The 13840-nt window shown below is 38.2% G+C and overlaps 1 protein-coding gene across 9 annotated transcripts in view; it reads right to left on the bottom strand.

Moving 5' to 3' along the window:
- Positions 1 to 13840, bottom strand: part of ARHGEF9 (Cdc42 guanine nucleotide exchange factor 9) — a 197314-nt gene that overhangs the window by 78392 nt on the left and 105082 nt on the right. The window lies entirely within an intron of this gene.

Raw genomic sequence — 13840 nt, 5'->3', positions numbered from 1 at the left:
CACTAAGAAGGTTCCTACTTTATGAAATTGACACAGAATAATCATTTCCATTTTTCATATGAGGAAATTGAGGTTGAAAGAAGGAAGTCCCTCTACCAGTGAATTATTAGGAAAGCTTCATCACAAGCAAATTTCTTCAGAGTGCAGAATCCAGAGTATAGAGCTTTCCCCACCATTCTCTATGACAAGGAGCCAAAAAGCCATAGGACCCTTTCTCAGAAGCTGATCAAACACAAATATTTTTTACTCATTTTAGGAGTTATTAGATTTAGCTAGATCCATTAACATCTCAAAATTTCCCATTTCTTATAAGACCAATCTAAATCGTATTAATAACATTGACAAAAATTTGGAAACAGAAGCTAAGTTAGGAAAACTTTGAATTAACAAATACAAACCATTCCTTAAAGATAGCTGACCAGCAAAGATCATTTGGATGAGCTTGGCAAGTAAGTCCACAAGTGCCTGGGCATGGTATTTAACAGAGTGAGTACTCAGGACACATTCGTGAATAAACATATGAATTAATACAGCTAACCATTGATAAAAGGGTAAATTCAATAAAAGAGATTTTTTATCTGATAAGAGAGTACTAAGATAATACAACCAGACTCGCGGCACAGTGTAAGTCAGTGTAGAAAAAGAAAGAAAGAATTAAAAAAAAAAAAAAAAAACTTCCATTCGGAACCAACTGGTGTAGACTGCTAATGGCCACTGTGTTCATTAGATATTATTAGTGCATGAAAATATTCTTGGTGAGACTAAATTATGGTCATTTACTTTCATCTAAAAGTTAAATATGATTTTTGTAATTGGGGTCCAAATGAAGAACATTATAATGACTAACAACTGTCTACACCTCCACTTTGTCTCCTCTTTATACAGCTTCCAATGTAACCATCATCTAGGCATACCCCAGGAAAATTCTCATTCCTGACTTCAATGCCCTTTACCAACACCAAGCAAAATCTCACTTCCATGATCACTTCCCACCTTCCAATTCAGCCATTAAATACTATGTGTCTTTCAACAACTTGCAAATTAATAGTCTGTGCCTGTGTTGATGTTTAACTAATGGCTGGTTTTCTCTTTGGTTGACATGCTCAAGATGTCCTGTATTTATTCATATTTAATTCCTGACCAGGAGAAATATATCCTCTATTTCCCAAATACCCTAAGTGCTACTTCTTTCAGTGAAGTAATTCCCGAAATTCTGCCTCCCTAGTAATCATCCCTAGACTAAGGGACAGAAAAATAAACTACCTGCCAGAATGCAACTCCCAGAGTTTGCTTGTTTCTGTCTCCTTCCCCCCATCTCTCTTTCTTTCACCCTATCACCTTTGGAAATGTATTAGCCAGAGTGGAGAAAGGAAAGCAGTGAGCATATCATCTGGCAGGAACTTTTCCATTTTGACCTTAGGTGAAGGGGCACAGATTTCCTCATCCCTTTCCCAGTATTCCTCCCTAAGATAAGCCTGTGAGCACAGCTGGAAAAAAAATGGTAACAATGTCACATCAGCATGTCATTTCTGCATAAATAGTAGGTACTGGTGAGTAACCATATTGGAAGACATAAGAAACCAGCTTGGACACCTCATTTATCTCCTGAGAAGCCAGTTAAGGAAATACCTAATAGTTCTGCTCACTGCTCCTATTTGAAAGGTGTCAGGGAAATAACAAATTAGCATCACATCCCCAAGGTATAGCAGGGATGCTAGAGCTAAGCACCACTAGGGAATATAACAGAAAAAAAGAAGGAAAAAAGTGAGTTCTGTTACAGAAAGAACTGATAGAGATGTCAAAGCAGTTTCCTAATTCCCTAAATATACTATTTATTGCCATTATCAAGAACATCATTTTCTTTCTGTTAGATTATATATGTTGTAGCAAGGGCATATTAACTATATATAAGGAGAAATGTAACTGCCCATAAGATGGGGGGGACTCTAGAGTGTTGTGTCAACTATTTTTCTTAAAACTCTTTTTTGTAAAAGCTAATGCTAGATATAAATATATTTTGGTGCATTTAGATTGATACAGCTATTAGATATGATGATTAGAAAGACTGTCTAGGTCTCTTCAACAAAAGGTTTTGGGAAAATTCAACAACCGCATGCAGAAGAATGAAACTCGACCAATTCCTTATACCATCAACAAAAATAAACTCAAAATGGATGAAAGACCTAAATGTGAGACAGAAATTCATCAAAATCCTAGAGGAGAACAACCACATTAACCTTGGATGCAACAAATTTTTGCTATACATGTCTTCAAAGGAAAGGGAAACAAAAGCAAAAATGAATTACTGGGACTTCATCAAGATAAAAAGCTTCTGTATAGCAAAGAAAATAGTCAACAAAACTAAAAGGCAACCTAAAAAATAACAGAAGATACTTGCAAATACCTTATCAGATATAGGGCTACTATCCAAAATCTATAAAGAACTTATCAGATTCAACACACAAACCACCCCCCCAAAAAATCCAGTCAAGAAATGGGCAGAAGACAGGTACAGACCCTTGCCCACACCATGTCTCCCAATCAGAGAGTTCTGCAAGGCCTCAATTCTCACGGAAGTAGTATCCGGTTTCATTTAACCAGGAGGCCAGCAGACACCTAGTTAAAACTAGCCATACTCAAGCCAAGGACCAAACACTGTCCCCTGCAGGCAAGGAGAGCCATTGCAAATGACTGCCCTGAAGGATAGCACAGCCAAAACACAACAGCAGAGGACACTAAGCACATACCAGAGACACTCCCTAAAGCACCAGGCCCTGAACACTACATGATGATCTGTTCTTTGAAAAGCCATTATTTTCAAGAGTAGGACACATAACTAGCATTTCTAACACAAAGAAGGCAGAGAATTAGACAAAATGCCAAGATGTAGGAAATCATCCCAAATGAAATAACAGGAGAAGGCTGTGGTCAGAGATCAAAGTGAAACAGATGTTTAAAAAAGAAAAAAAGAAAAGCCTGATGGGACATTTAAAGTACCAATCATAAGGATATTCACTGGGCTAGAGAAAAGAATGGAAGATTTCAGAGAGGAACTTCCTGCAGAGAAAAAAGATTTAAAAAACAGAAATGAAGAATGCAGTAACTGAGACTGGACATAAGACTGATGCAATAAACACCAGGCTGGAAAAGCTGAGGAATAATTACAGATACAGAAAACAAAATAACCGAAAATAATGAATCTGAACAAAAGAGACAAAGAAGAATTATGTTACATGAGAATACAGAGGGAACATAGTGACACCATCATAGCATTATAGCATTATAGCATTCATATTATAGGAGTTCCAGAAGAAAATAAAGGGGGTAGAAATTTTGAGAAATAAGAGTTAAAAACGTATCTAATTTGGGGAAGGAAATAAACATTCAGGTCGAAGAGGCAGAGAACTCCTATCAATATCAACAAAGTCAACAAAACACCAAGACATATTGTAAATAACTTAGCAAAATATAGTGATAAAGAAAAACTCTAAAAAGCAACAAGACAAAAGAACTCCTTAACTTATAAGGGAAGATCTATCAGGCAAGCTAGAGATTTCTCAACAGAAACTTGACAAGCCAGAAAGGGCTGGCATGCTATATTCTGCATTAGAAATACAAAAAAACTACAGCCAAGAATACTCTATCTAGTAATCTCTTTTTTAAGATCTTATTTATTTATTTATTTATTTGACAGAGAGAGAGAGAGAAAGAGAGAGAGAGAGAGAGAAGGACCACAAGCAAGGGGAGTGGGAAAGGGAGAAGCAGGCTCCCCATGGAGCAAGGAGCCTGACTTGGGCTCTATCACAGGACCCCAGATCATGACCCAAGCCAAAGGCAGACACCCAAGTGACTGAGCCACCCAGGCACGCCTATCCAGTAAGATTATCATTCAGAATAGGAGAGATAAAGAGTTTCCAAGACAAAAAATTAAAGGAATTTGTGAACACTAAACCAGCACTGCAAGAAGTATTAAAGGGGATTCACTCAGTAGAGAAAGAGCCCAAAAGTAAAAAGAAGACCAGAAAGAAACAGAGACAGTCTAAGGAACAGGGACTTAAGAGGTAAGGAAAAACAAAATGAAATAAAAACAGAGGTGGGAGAAAAACCATTGCATTCAGTGACATTATATCTTTTAATAATTACTCTGAATGCAAATGGAGTAAAAATTCAAATCAAAAGACACACAATGTTAGAATGGATTTAAAAAAAAAAAAAAAGAACCATTGATGTGCTGCTAAAGAAGATTCATCTTAGAGGGACGCCTGGGTGGCTCAGTTGGTTAAGCAGCTGCCTTCGGCTCAGGTCATGATCCCAGCGTCCTGGGATCAAGTCCCACATCGGGCTCCTTGCTCAGCAGGGAGCCTGCTTCCTCTGCCTCTGCCTGCCATTCTGTCTGCCTGTGCTCGCTCTCTCCCCCCCTCTCTCTCTGATAAATAAATAAAAAAAAAAATTTTAAAAAAGAAGATTCATCTTAGAGCCAAAGGCATGTCCAGAAAATGAGGGGATGGTGGTGGGTATTAAGGAGTATACATGCTATGATGAGCACTGGGTGTAACTAATGAATCATTGAACACTACATCAAAAACTGATGATATACTATACAGCAGCTAACTGAACATTAAAAAAAAAGAAATAAAATGAGTGGATGGAGTACAATTTATCATGGCAATGAACATCAAAAGAAAGATGGAGTATCCATCCTTATATCAGAAAAACTATATTTTAACCCAAACACTGTAATAAGGGATGAAGAAGGAGACTATACCATAATAAAAGGGTCTATCCAACAAGAGCTACAATTAAAAATATATATGCCCCAACATGGGAGCAGCCAACTATATAAAACAATTAACAACAAAGTAAAAGAAATAATAATAAAATAATAGTAGGGAACATTAACACCCCACTCACAGCAATGGAAAGATCATCTATGCAGAAGATCAACAAAGAAACAAGGGCTTTGAAGGACGACCTAGAACAGATGGACTTCAGATATATTCAGAGCATTTCACCTAATGCAGCAGAATACATATCCTTCTTGAGTGTATGCAACATTCTCCAGAATAGATCATATACTGGGTCAGACCACAATATTAAAACTTAAAGTGAATCACAGGGGAAAAAAAAAAAATGGAAGGACCATAAGCATGGACGTTAAAGAGTATCTTACTAAGGAATTAATGGCTCAATCAGGAAATTAAAAAAAGAATTTTAAAAATACATGTAGCAAATGAAAATGCAAGCACAACAGTTCAGAAAATTTGGGACGTAGCAAAGGCAATCCTAAAAGGGAAGTTTATAACAATACAGGATTTTCTCAAAAAACTAGAAAATCTCAAACATACAACCTAAACTTACACCTCAAGGAGTTGGAAAAAGAACAACATATAAAGCCTAAATCTAGCGGGAAAATAAATAAAATCATAAATGAAAGAGGAGAGAACACATCCAACACCACAGAAATACCAACAACATTAGAAGAATATGATGAGCAATTAAATGCCAACAAATTAGGCAACTGGAAAAAAAAAAGATACATCCCTAGAAACATAAACTACCAAAACTGAAAGAGGAAGAAATAGAAAAGTTGAACAAACCCATAATGACATGGATGGAACTAGAGGGTATCATGCTTAGTGAAATAAGTCATTCGGAGAAAGACAACTATCATATGATCTCCCTGATATGAGGAAGTGGAGATTCAACATGGGGGGTTCAGGGGGTAGGAGAAGATTAATGAAACAAGATGGGATTGGGAGGGAGACAAACCATAAGTGACTCTTAATCTCACAAAACAAACTGAGGGTTGCTGGGGGGAGGGGGTTTGGGATGGGGGTGGGGTTATGGACATTGGGGAGGGTATGTGCTATGTACCCCAGGGGATAAATATATTATATGTTTATAAAATAAAAAATTTATAAAATAAAAACAAAGAAATACTAATGGCCAACAGATAAATGAAAATGTGCTCCGCATCACTTGTCTCCAGGGAAACACAAATCAAAACCGCAATGAGATACCACCTTATGCCACTTAGAATGGCTAAAATCAACAAGACAGGGAACAACAAATGTTGGCATGGGTGTGGAGAAAGGGGAATTCCCTTACACCATTAATGAGAATGCAAGCTAGGGCAGCCCCTCTAGAAAACAGTATGGAAGTTCCTTAGGAAGTTATAAAGAGAGGGTAGGGGAAAAGACGTTCAGGAGTAGGGGACTCTATTTCAAGCAGTCCCCTCAATTGAACTGGATATCTATGAGACCATCCTGAACACCCATGGAATCAGTCTGAGATGTAAGATGATACATCTGGATCTCTACAAACAGATTATCTCTGGTGGTTAGACTTGAGGTATGAATCTGGAAGCTGTGATTCTGTGGGCAGATATCCGAAGATAAATGGAAGGGGAAGGGAGCATCCATGATCTTGCACTGGAAAAGCAAAATACTTCCATGCTGGGGACCAGGCATAGGCTCACAGATGAGTAGCAGCAGGGAAAAAATTTAGGGCATCCCCTAAGCTGAAACCTGGAGCTTTGGGAGTGCAGGTAAGAACTGGGGTGGCTTGTGGTTTTAGAAGCACACAGGACAAAGACATGCCTAGACCTGGAACTGAGGGCTGGGAGTGCTGCTGTGGGGTGTGTACACCAGGATGCTGCAGTTTTTAGCAGCACAGACAAAAAACAGAGTCAGTATGGCCTGGAGGGCTTTCCGGAAAATAGACAGTGATCACTCTGTTCTGAGACAGAAGTTTGGATATGGCAATTTCTACTCTCTCAGAAGAGATGTAGAAAGCCACCAGGGAAAGCCACCAGAGAACAAAAATCCCCCCAAAATGGTTTTCACCAAATCCACCACTCCCCACCATGGAGGCGGAGCAACTCTGCCAAACAGGGTTGCCTGAGTAACAGCACAACTGGCCACTTCCCCAGAAGACAGGCTGGAAGAACAAGAGGCCAACAACCCTAAGGTCCCAAACAGGTACATCTTGCTTGGTTTATGGTCAATAAAATGGACTCTGTAATTCCCTCATGTACCTCTCAATAGAATGACTAAGAGGAGGAACCCCCAACAAAGGAATGATTCAGACACCGTGGCCTTTGCAACAGAATAGATATTAATACAAAGAAGATGTCAGAAATTGACTTCAGAGTAACAACTATCAAGGCCATATCTAGGCTTGAGAAAAATATTAACCACAATATAGAATCTCTAAGGGTAGAACTGGGGTCTGATCAGGTGGAACGTTAAAATGCTATGAATGAAATGCAGTCTAAATGGATACTCTGACTGCCATGGTAAATGAGGAAGAAGAATGAATTAGTGAGATAGGGGATAAGATGATAGAAAAGTAGGAAATTGAGATAGCATGGCAAAAATAAAGTAAAATGCAAGGAATCACTGAGAGAGATTAGTGACTCAATGAAACATTCCAGTATCAGAATTATCAGGATCCCTGAGGGGGTAGAGAGAGACACAGAGGGGGGGTGGTGGTCTAGAAGATATGTTTGAGCAAATTGTAGCTGGGAACTTCTCTAATTTCAGGTAGGAAACAAGAGGCAGAGCAGACCCCTGCCAAGTTCAATGATAACAGACTGATGCCACAACATATAATACAATTTACAAATCTTAGATCCAAGGAAACAATCTTGAAGGTGGCAAGGGGGAAGAAATTTCTTACATACAAAGGGAGGAATGTCAGAATAATGTCAGTCTTCTCCACAAAGACTGGGCAAACCAGAAAGGGCTGGCAAGACATATTCAGGGTACTAAATGAGAAGAACAGGAACCCAATGATACTTTATCCACCAAGACTATCATTAAGAATGGATGGAAAGGAACTCTTAGACTGGGAGAAAAGACCAGCAGAAACTGAAAGAATACCTGACCACCAAGATGGTCTTCCAAGAAATATTAAAGGCTATTCCACAAAAGGAGAAAGAACACAAGAGTGATATAGAACAGAAATTTATAGAGACAATCTATAGAAACAAGAACTTCACAGGCAATATGATTTCAATAAAAACTTATCTTTCAATAATCACTCTCAATGTGAATGGCATAAATGATCCCATACAATCACACAGGGTAGTCATTTACCCAGTTGAAGACTGGGTAAAATAACACGACCCATCCATATGCTGTCTACAAGAGACATATTTTTTAAAAGATTGTATTTATTTATTTATTTGTCAGAGAGAGAGAGAGAGCACACAAGCAGGCAGAGTGGCAGGCAGAGGCAGAGAGAGAAGTAGGCTCCCTGCTGAGCCAGGAGCCTGATGCGGGATTTGATTCCTGGACCCTGGGATCATGAGCTGAGCCGAAGGCAGTGGCTTAACCGACTGAGCCACCCAGGCGTCCCAGAGATGCATTTTGAACCTAAAGATATATCCAGACTTAAAGTGAAGGGGTGGAAAAACATCTTTCATGCCAACAGGCCTCAAAAGAATGCTGGGGTAGTGATTCTCATAGCAGAAAAATTAGATTTTAAACTACAGACTGTAGTCAGAGATAAAGAAGGACACTACATCATTCTTAAGGGGTCTGTCCACTGAGAAAATCTAAAATAAAGAGTCAAATTGATAAGAATACAATAATTGTAGGGGATCTTAACATGCCACTCTAAATAATAGACAGATCATCTAAGCAGAAAATCAACAAAGAAACAAGAGTTTTGAATGACACATTGGACCAGATGGACCTCATAGATATATACAGAAAATTCCAAACTAAAACAACAGAATACTCATTCTTCTTGAAAGCACATGGAATTTTCTCCAAAATAGACCACACACTGGGTCATGAATCAGGTCTCAACTGATACCAAAAGACTGAGATTATTCCCTGGATATTCTCAGACCACAATGCTTTGAAACTGGAACTCAACCACAAAAAAAGGTTTGGAAGATATCCAAACACTTGGAAGCTAAAGACCATCCTGCTCAAGAATGTTTGGGTCGACCAGGAAATCAAAGAAGAACGTAATCAATTAATGGAAACCAAAGAGAATGGAGATACACTGACCCAAAAACATATCAGATAGAGCAAAGGTGGTCCGAAGGGGAAAATAAATACCCATCCAAGCCTCACTCAAAAATTAGATCCCAAACACAAATTAGCTTTGATATTAAAGAACTGGAGAAAAAAGAGCAAAGAAAGCCTAAGCCATGCATAAGAGGAGAAGTAATTAAGATTAAAGCAGAGATCAGTGCATTAGAAACCAGAAATACAGTAGAGCAGATCAACAAAACAGGAAGCTGGATCTTTGAAGGAATTAATAAAGCACTGGCTGGACTTAGCCAAAAGAAAAGAAAAAGGACCCAAATTAATAAAATTATGAATTAAAGGGGAGATATCATGACTAACACCAAGGAAATAATAAGAATTACTAGAAATTATTATCAACAACTATATGCCAATAAATTAAGCAACCTGGAAGAAATGGATGCCTACCAGGAAATCTATAAACAACCAAGATGGAAACAGGAATAAATTGACAACCTGAATAGAACAATAACCAGGAGTGAGATTGAAGCAGTGAATAAAAAAATAATAATAATAACCTCCCAAAAAACAAGAGTCCAGGGTCTAATGGATTCTTTAGGGAATTCTACCAAATATTCAAGGAAGAAATAATTCCTATTCTCCTGAAGCTGTTCCAACAATAAACAGAAGCAAAACTTCCAAACTCATTCTATGAACCCAGCATTACCCTGATCCCCAAACCAGGCAAAGACCCCATAAAAAGTAGAATTATGAAACAATATCCCCATGAATATGGATGCAAAATTCTCCACAAGATCTCCTAGCTCAGAGGAACCAAGAATACAAAAGGATTATGCATTGTGACCAGATGGGATCTATCCCTGGGATGCAAGGGTGCTTCAACATTCATAAATCAATCAGTGTGATAAAACACATAAATAAGAGAAAAGCCAAGAACCACATGGTTCTCTCAATTGATGCAGAGAAAGCATTTGGCAAAATATAGCAACTTTTCATGATTATGCTCCTCTTCAGAGCATAGGGATTAAGGGAACATTCCTCAATTTCATAAAATCCATCTATGAAAAGCCTATAGTGAACATCATTCTCAATGAGGAAAAGCTGAGAGCTGCTACCTTAACATTAGGAACATTACAATGATACCCACTCTCACCACTATTGTTCAACATAGTACTACAAGTCCTAGAAACAGCAACCAGAAAACAAAAAGAAATATAATGTATTCCAACTGGAAAAGAAGAAGTCAAACTCTCTCTCTTCACAGGCGACATGATAATTTATGTGGAAAACCTGAAAGACTCCACCACCAAACTGCTAGAACTCTTACAGCAATTCAGCAATGTGGCAGAATACAAAATGAATGAACAGAAATCAGTTCCTTTCCTATATGCTAACAATGTAACTGCAGAAAGAGAAATTAGGAAATCATTCCATTTACAATAGCACCAACAACCTTCAGATAACTTGAAATAATCATAAACAAAGAGGGAAATTACCTCTACTCTAGAAACTACAGAAAAATTACAGTAGGAAACTGAATAAGACACACACACACACACACACACACACAAACTAAGAAAAACATTCCCTGCTCAAAATCAGAAGTATAAACATTGTTAAAATATCTATGCTGCTGAGAGCAATCTATACTTTCAATGCCATCCCAATCAAAATATCAGCGACATTTTAAAAGATTTATTTATTTATTTACTTATTTATTTATTTATTTATTTGACAGACAGAGATCACAAGTAGGCAGAGAGTCAGGCAGAGAAAGAGGGAAGCAGGCTCCCCACCGAGCAGAGAGCCTGATGCAGGGCTTGATCCCAGGACCCTGGGATCATGACCTGAGCCGAAGGCAGAGGCTTAACCCAGTGAGCAACCCAGGTGCCCCTCAGTGACATTTTTAAAGTGCTAGAATAAATAATCCTTAAATTTGTATGGAATGAAAAAGACCCCAAATTGCCATAGAAATGTTGAAAAAGAAAAACACAGCTTCATGGGCATCACGTTGCCTGATTCCATGCTTTATTACAAAGCTATGATCACCGAGACAGCATGGTAGTGCCACAAAAATTGTCAAATTGATCAATAGAAGAGAATAGAGAGCCCAGATATGGACCCTCAACTCTATGGTCAACTAAGTTTTGAAAAAGCAGAAAAAAAATCCAATAGAAGAAAGATAGTCTCTTCAATAAATGGTGCTGGTAAAATTGGACAGCTATATACAGAAGAATGAAACTCGACCATTCTCTTACACCACACAGAAAGATAAACTCTACATGAATGGAAGACCTCAATGTGAGACAGGAATCCATCAAAATCCTAGAGGAGAACACAGGCAGTAACCTCTTCACCATCAGCCTCACTACTTTCAAGACATGTCTCCAAAGGCAAGGGAAACAAAACCAAAAATGAATTTTTGAGACTTCATGAAGATAAAAGGCTTCTGAACAGCAATGGAAATGGTCAACGAAACAAAGAGGCAACCCATGGAATGGGAAAAGATATTTCCAAATGACACTACAGATAAAGGGCTAGTATCCAAGATATATAAAGAACTTCTCCAACTCAACACCCAGAAAATAAATAATCAAGTCAAAAAAATGGGCAGAAGACATGAACAGACATTTCTTCAAAGAAGACATTTATATGGATAAAAGACACATGAAAAAAAGTTCAATATCACTAGTTATCAGGGAAATATAAATAAAAACCTCATTGAGATACCACTATACACCAGTTAGAATGGCAAAAATTAATGAGAGAGGAAACCACAAATGCTGGCGAGGATGTGGAAAAAGGGGAACCCTCTGACACCACTGGTGGGAATGCAAACTGTTCCAGTCACTCTAGAAAACAGTATGGAGGTTCCTCAAAAAGTTAAATAGAGCTACCCTACTACCCAGGAATTTCACTACTAGGTATGAACCCTGAAGATACAGATATAGTGAAAGGAATGGACATATGAACTCCAATGTTCATAGCAGCAATATCCATAATAGGCAAACTATGAAGGAGCCAAGATGTCCTTCAACAGATGAATGGATAAAGAAAATGTGGTTCACATATACAATGAAATACTACTCAGCCATCAGAAAGGATAAATACCTCTGTTGCTATACTGAGCTTGTGACCTATAAGAAGAGGCCAAGATGTTTGGAAGTTGAGAACGAAAGATCCTTCTAAGACGAAAGGACTCTACTGGGCCAGTGCCAGTGAGAACTCTGAAAAGGTAATTTTGTACATTAGAGACTTAAGTCTGTTACTCTAGAAAATAGGAATAAGGCTAATATCATCTGCCCTATTGGAAAATCACATGGCACAAGATGTAAATATACTCTGCTGAAGATAATACATGCATGTAAGCAACTATATTTTATCTTATTTTTTTATTGTGTTATGTTATTCAACATACAGTACATCATTAGTTTTTGATGTAGTGCTCCATGATTCATTGTTTGTGTATAGCACCCAGTGCTCCATGCAATCCCTCCTTAATACCCAACCACAGGACCCCCATTTCCCCTATGCCCCTTCTTTTCTAACATGCTCATTTTGTTTCTCAGAGTCCATAGTCTCTCATTGTTCTTCTCCCACTCTGATTTCTCCTCCTTCATTTTTCCCTTCTCTTAATGTCCTCCATGCTATACCATATCTTCCTCAAATAAGTAAAAGCATATGCTAATTGGCTATTTCTGTTTGACTTATTTTACTTGGCATAATTTCTTTCAGTCCCATACATGTTGATGCAAAAATTGGGTATTCATCCTTTCTGATGGAGGCATAATATTCCATTGTATATATGGACCATCCCTTCTTAATCCATTCATCTTTTGAAGGGCATCTTGGCTCTTGTCACATTTTGGCTATTGTGGGCATTGCTGTTATGAACATTGGGGTGCATATGGTCCTTCTTTTCACTACATCTGTATCTTTGGGGTAAATACCCAGTAGTGCAATTGCTGGGTCATACATAGTTCTATTTTTGAAACCTCCACACTATTTTCCTCCAAAATACTTGCACCAATTTGCATTCCCACAGTGTAAGAGGGTTCCCCTTTCACCACAACTTCTCCAACATTTGTTCTTTCTTGTCTTGTCAACTTTTTCCACTCTAACTGGTGTAAGGTGGTATCTCAATATGGTTTTGATTTGAATTTCCCTGATGGCTAATGATGGTGAACACTTTTTGATGTGTCTATGAGGCATTTGTATGTCTTCTTTGGACAAGTGTCTGCTCACGACTTCTGCCCAATTTTTTACTTGATTATCATTTTGGGGTGTTAAGTTTAAGAAGTTTCTTATACCTCTTGGATATCAGCCCTTTGTCTGTAGTGCCATTTGCAAATATCTTCTCCCATTCTGTGGGTCATCTCTTTGTTTTACTGACTGTTTCCTTTGCTGTGCAGAAGGTTTTCATCTTGATGAACTCCTGAAAGTTCATTTTTGCTTTTGTTTCCCTTGCCTGTGGAGACCTGTCTTTTTTTTTTTTTAAGATTTTATTTATTTATGTGAGAGAGAGAATGAGAGAGAGAGAGCATGAGAGGAGAGAAGGTCAGAGGGAGAAGTGCTCTCAGGGAGCCCAATGGGGGACAAAATCCTGGAACTCCAGGAACACGGCATGAGCTGAAGGCAGTCACTTAACCAACTGAGCTACTGAGATTCCCTTGGAGACATGTCTTGAAATAAGTTGCTGTAGCCAATGTTGAGCATTTTGAAAAATGCTGTTGGTATTTTGATTGGGATGGCACTGAAAATATAGATTGCTCTTGGCAGCAAAGTCATTTTAATGATGTTTATTTTTTCCCATCCATGAGCAAGGAACATTTTTC

This window comes from Mustela putorius, unplaced genomic scaffold, assembly GCF_011764305.1.
Source record: "Mustela putorius furo isolate JIRA1106 unplaced genomic scaffold, ASM1176430v1.1 tig00001472_pilon_pilon_pilon, whole genome shotgun sequence".
NCBI lineage: Eukaryota > Metazoa > Chordata > Mammalia > Carnivora > Mustelidae > Mustela > Mustela putorius.
The sequence above is the reverse complement of the archived record's forward strand: the minus strand, read 5'-3'. Positions and strand labels throughout refer to the sequence as shown.